The 6,000-nt window shown below is 37.4% G+C and overlaps 1 protein-coding gene across 1 annotated transcript in view; it reads left to right on the forward strand.

The window, feature by feature from the left end:
* lysmd4 (LysM, putative peptidoglycan-binding, domain containing 4) overlaps nt 1-6,000 on the forward strand; it is a 90,056-nt gene extending 84,056 nt beyond the window's left edge. The window contains exons 8-9 of the mRNA XM_084124490.1: nt 3,862-3,984; nt 4,876-6,000. The gene's annotated coding sequence lies outside the window, so the exon portion shown is untranslated. The remainder of the gene's footprint in view (nt 1-3,861; nt 3,985-4,875) is intronic.

Consider the following 6,000-nt stretch of genomic DNA (forward strand, 5'->3'; position numbering starts at 1 on the left):
CACATAAATGCAGCCTTTTTTAACAAAGATTTAAAGAGATTTCTTTCAAAAACATCGCACTGACCAAACCTTTGAACAGTAGTGTATGTAATATAACTTATGCTTATGCAAAATGTTTGATGACAATCAAAAAAAAAAAAATGATATGACATAATTAAGTGTTCAAAATCCCAAGCAGACGCTGTCCACATACTGAATGAATAACCAGACCCAAGAGGTCTGTCAAATATCATTTAAAAATAAGTAATTATCTACATTTTTGATAGACTCCTGGGGTCTGGTTATTCATTCAGTTTGCAGACAGCATCTGCTGGGGAATGTGAACATAATTTTTTTAACATGTGTGAGGGACACAAATGACACCCATTAGTTTTGGAATGATCTGATTCCTCTGCCAATCTGTAAATCTTTCATCCCTACATTGATAGTTCCTACTGACTCATTATTTCAGCAAAAAGCAACAGTTTGTTTAGAGAATATTGTAAGTCCTGTAAACACTTACAGGACTTACAAAATTAGCACCCTGTGATTGCAGTGTTGAGCACTAGATCACCTTCGGGGATTTGATGTGGTGAAATTACACGGCCTTTTGTCCAACCAATCATAATTATCCATGTCAATTACATGCAGCTGCATAATCTCTTTACAAAGACATGTGAAAACCTCATATTGCCAGATTACTGTCTGACAGTCTTTCCCCTGTGCTGTGGCGCGAATGTTGTCTGACAGCCCATCAGACTGCTTTTACTGTAGCCTAACCTTTGTAATTACTGGGTTTTCTCTCAGAGGAATAAAACAAGTGCAGTGACAGTGAAGGCTGCGCATTTTTGTGTGGATATGTAAAAAATTGTGGATGTGATTTTCTCTCCTGAATGCGAGACATGTCAACAAATCCCCCTGGTCTCTGCCTGTCCTGCTCTCTCCCGGGGTGCGTCGTGTGTGTGTGTGATGGCGCGCAGCTGCCATGATTGTGGTTTCTCTCTGGCACCTGGAGATTCAGTGTGAAACGATGGCAGCAGCCTGGGATTTGCTCTGCCTCTCTCTTTTCACTTTGAAATTTAAAAGTCAGTTCATGGAGCAGAACAGTTGCTTTTAACAGGATTTGAGTCTGATTATTTACTAAATGTTGATATGTGAAGTTTTCACGGTGCATTATAATTTGGATCATTTAACCTAAATTCAAAAGTGTTTCTTGTCACTGTATTAGCGTGATCTAACTTTTGATGCATTATTTTCTTAAAACATTAAATATTCATTTGAACTCTTTCCCTGCCAGCATTTGTTGTTTTTTTAAGTTGCTGGACAACACAACACAAAACTTTCATGGCCCCCAGAATATTGTGATGTATGAATATCTGAACATGCAATATATCTAAAGAAATGAAGAGCCTCTGCTTTTCTGCCGCCAGCGTTTTTTTTTTTAAGTTGCCAGCCACCACCAGCCTTTTTGATCATTTTCACAAAAAATTCATGGCCCCCAGAATATTTTGTTGTATGAATATCCGAACAAGCAATATATCAAAAGAAAAACAGAGAATTTGCTTTTAAACAACAACAACAAAAACATTTTATTCTAGCTTCATGCATTCGTTTTTTATCAACACTTGAATGTGGGTAAGTTTCATAAAAAAGCAATATTTTAAGCAAAACCCTGAGAAAAACACGTTTTTGTCAAAGACTACCGGATCGGATTCAGAACGATGATCAAAACATAAATTTAGTAGATCGAGTCCATCAACACCCCCAAAGCTTCACAGTACTATAGCTCGTCCTGGGTGAACAATGACATTTAATTTAGTAACATTAGGCAGTTTTGATTTATATTCTGTTTAATGTTGATGATCGCGTTATTGTACATGCATCTGCTTAAAGGAACTGTATGTAAGAAATGTATTTCAATTAATCATAAAATGGCCCTGATATGTCACTAGACATTAAGAAATCATGTTCATTTCAAATACTTATATCACTGACAACAGTAGTACGGCCAGGATATTGTCATTTAAAAGTGAAGTTGCAGCCCTCAACTGATATTGATGTTGTCATCTTGTGTTTTGGCCTGATGCTCCACCCTCCACCTATCTACCAATCACGAAGTCAGTAGTGTTTCGGCATCCGGGTTGCCAGCTCTGCTCTAGTTGAAAGCTCCTTGTAGCAGCCTACGTTCCTGCTGGATCCTGCAGCCTATCTGGCAAATTCGAGTCAGGGGGAGGGGGAGGGGATACACCGCTCTACAGTAATTTGAAAGTGATTGCAGTACCAGTTTTGGCCACAATCTTACATACGGTTCCTTTAAATATGATACCGATTGTTTCTGCTTCTTCTTCACATGTCTTTTTGATCAGGAGATTCAGTATTCAGATTTTCAGAAGATGTGTTATAGCGTCCCCAACTGTATAACAGTGAAAACAAGGAAAGCCGGAAAATTCCGTCAATGGCGGGGAAAGAATTAATGCTTATTTCAAAAGTAAATTAACATTGTAAAATCGGCTTTATTATTTTCACTCAAAATCCTAATTTTCCTTATGATTGTATTGTATTAAAACTATTGTGATTCTTTTATTTTGATTATATTAATTGTTCTATTTCATTGCATTGTCTTTTGATTTAATTATACTGATATGCATGGGTTTGGAGTTCATATTATACATTAGTAATGAAGTGTACCGTCACTTTAAGAGACCCTTAACTTTGGCCGCATTCTCACCTCTCTCAGTTCACGCTAAGCTGAGCTGGGATGAGGTTGTTAACCCTAATTTCTTACTAAAACAAACCTTACTGACCCCAAACTTTTGAACGCTAGTCTAAGTACATATATACAAGTACAAATATATAGTTATACAAGTCATGCCGGTGAAATGTTCTTCATATCAATATTTTACAAACCTTGTCAAATGAACCCTCAGAACTTCTATGGCTAAAAATGGGTATATTCATATGTTGTGTATATGTTAACTGGTATGCTTTGTTTTGTGCCATGCTTCAGTGTGCTCATGAGGGGGGTAATTATCACTGTCTGGGTCTTTTGGAGATCAGAACAAACATACTGAGAGGCTTGATAATTACTCTGATTTATTACCAGTCACTGTTGGACTGAGGAGTCAGTTGGTCAGCAGTCACAACTCTTTTTTTCAACTCTCATTGTCTCGTTACATTCTATGTACTTTCTTTCTTTCTTTCTTTCTTTCTTTCTTTCTTTCTTTCTTTCTTTCTTTCTTTCTTTCTTTCTTTCTTTCTTTCTTTCTTTCTTTTCTTTCGGCATCTTGTTGAGCTTTAAAATCCCCCATGTCTTACATTCTCTGGGCATAACATAGTATTTTGCTCCCTTTTTGAGCGGCTTTTGTTTGTCTATGAAAAGAGACTGCTTACGAAGAAGTAATTAGGTGTATTATGTCCACAGACCTGGGCATTTGCAATCATTCTCAAGTGGAGTTCCCACCATTATTGTCGAATCTTTGTTGAACACTCTACCTTAATTGTAAATCTCATTAGAGACTCAGCATTACACAACTATGTTTGCTGTAAATGGGTGAACATGATTGTTAATAGAAACCAACACAGTTTGTAAAGTATTAGGATCATGTAACACTACTGTGTTCAACCGTGTCTGGACAAGACATGATCTGCCAGCATTAGGCTCAAAGCTTCACAAATGCTCCTGAAATTGTCTTGTCAGGGTAACAAATTACTCTGATGTTTTCTGGCCAAACCATTGAATAGCCTTTATAATATCTGAGGCCTTCCTGATTCTTTTAAGTCTTTTAAGTGTATTTAAACATCTTCCTTTTCCATTAAGGCACAGCATCATGAAAAGCACTGCAGTTTGATGAAGGATTAGAACGACTCTCTGTTTGTTCACAGACCTCACAAGCAGTGGGCTCTAGAGACTCCTGAGAAGCTGAGAAGAGTTCTGTGAAAAGAGTGTCACGATTTGATGATTACATCACATGAAATATGCATCAAAAAAACGTGCTTCATAATTAGGTAAGAACGCTTTAGAATTATTGTTTGATGCTGGTTAGATTGAATCACCCTAATAACCTTAATACACCTATAATAAACAAAGACATCTATCTATCTATCTATCTATCTATCTATCTATCTATCTATCTATCTATCGATTGTATTGGACAAAAACTTTTATTAAGGATGTATTAAATTGATCAAAAGTGACAGTAAAGACATTTTCACATTGTTACAAAAAAATCTATTACGAATTAATGCTCTACTTTTGAACTTTTTTATTAATCAGAATCCTGAAAAAAGTATCATGTCTTCAAACAAAACATTTAGCTGCACAACATGTATGTTTTCAACATGCATTGAGAATAAGAATAAATGTTTTTTGTGACACTGAAGACTTGAGTAATGATGCTGAAAATTTGGTTGCATTACAGGAGTAATTAACATTTTACAATAGATTAAAATAGAAAACAATTTTTTTAAATAATATTTCACAATATTAGCCTACTGTTTTACTGTATTTTGATCAAATAAATGCAGCCTTAAGCGACTAAATACAAAACAAAAATATACAGACCCTAAACATTTGAACGGTTGCATATTTTGAGGAGATCAATAATTTGTTTTTTTTTTTTTATATCTCCTCAATATTACGTCTTACTGGAAAAGTTATGTTTCACAACATTAAACTGTCAGCCAGACATCTTTTATCATGTGTGATTTAGACTGTCTAATGCAACAGTCTATAATAAACAGTCATCTTTAACAGCCCCAGTGGGGTACTTTCATAACATGTCTGTTATTGACCATTGTGTAGTCGTGGATCCCTACCACTAGGGCCTCTTAACTTTGTAGATAAAGGACAGTGCGAGTGACCCTGTGGTTCTGTTTGTTCCCCAATTTGTTCTGCAGGATATCTGGCTCCTGCAAGGTGCCTTTGGCCAGAGCCAGCGTGGCGGCGGCAGCCTACGTCTGCTTAACTGGCTGAAAAATGAAGATTTATCTGCACATCTGCGAAGCGCTCCACAGACCCAACCATGGTGTGTATCTTAACTGCCCTCAAATAGACGGTGGGAAGCTACAAACAGGAGCAGACTGAGAATGTAGGTGGGGAGATGACCGGGTGACATAAATACAACTCTCTCTTTCTCTGTTTCTCCCCCTGCATAGTAAGAATATTTACAGGGCAACAACAGACAAAACCGTGATAGTCTTTTGCTTGTTTATTCTGTTAGTTGCAGCCTTCATTAGCCCATAGGGCCAAACCACCTCCATTTCCTGCCATTTTTGCCCCCTCTCTCTCTCTGCTGTGACCTCTCACACAGTGATCCCTATGAATGGACAATACTGGCCTTCACAAGGGCCTTCGGGACAGCCATGACTGCAGCTGGGGCTGCTTGCCCTGCCCCGAGGGCACTCAGACAGATGAAGGGGATTCTGGGGGGCCACACAGATGTGGCAGCTCACTAAAAGCAGGCTCTTTTAGGCCCTCTCGTCTTTTATATTGAGGGCGTCAACAATACTGGAACTTTTAAATACGTTATGTCAGCAGGATTCACAAGGTTTAGGTACAACTCATTAAGAATAATGATTTATATTAAGTTCAGTTTTTGATTAGTCATTAAAATATCAAAATGTTTTAGGTATTCATATAAAGATTGACCGATAATCGTTTCTTTAAGAGACCCAAGCCCGCTTAGGCTCACTCTGGTGGGTGAGAGAGTTAAATTTTGACCGCGATGGAGCTCTGGGAGTACGAAACCTCCAGGAATTGACCGGCTGACTTATTGAAACGTCATCCCAGGGAGGATGCACTGTCTTGGGCATGACTTGAATAACGCCCCGCTGCCTGGAACACTGGACTGGTATTACCGATATTTAGCTTTAACTACAATAGAAATTCATTCTCAAGTGAGAAATATGTTTTGTGTAAATAAAGAAAATGAACAATAAATTAAATTATGAATTATATAATAAACAAATAATAGATTCATTTGTGACCATTTAGACTGCAAGAAAACAATAAAAACATTATGC

The sequence above is a fragment of the Abramis brama genome, assembly GCF_963993115.1.
Source record: "Abramis brama genome assembly, chromosome: 9".
In the NCBI taxonomy this organism is placed as follows: domain Eukaryota; kingdom Metazoa; phylum Chordata; class Actinopteri; order Cypriniformes; family Leuciscidae; genus Abramis; species Abramis brama.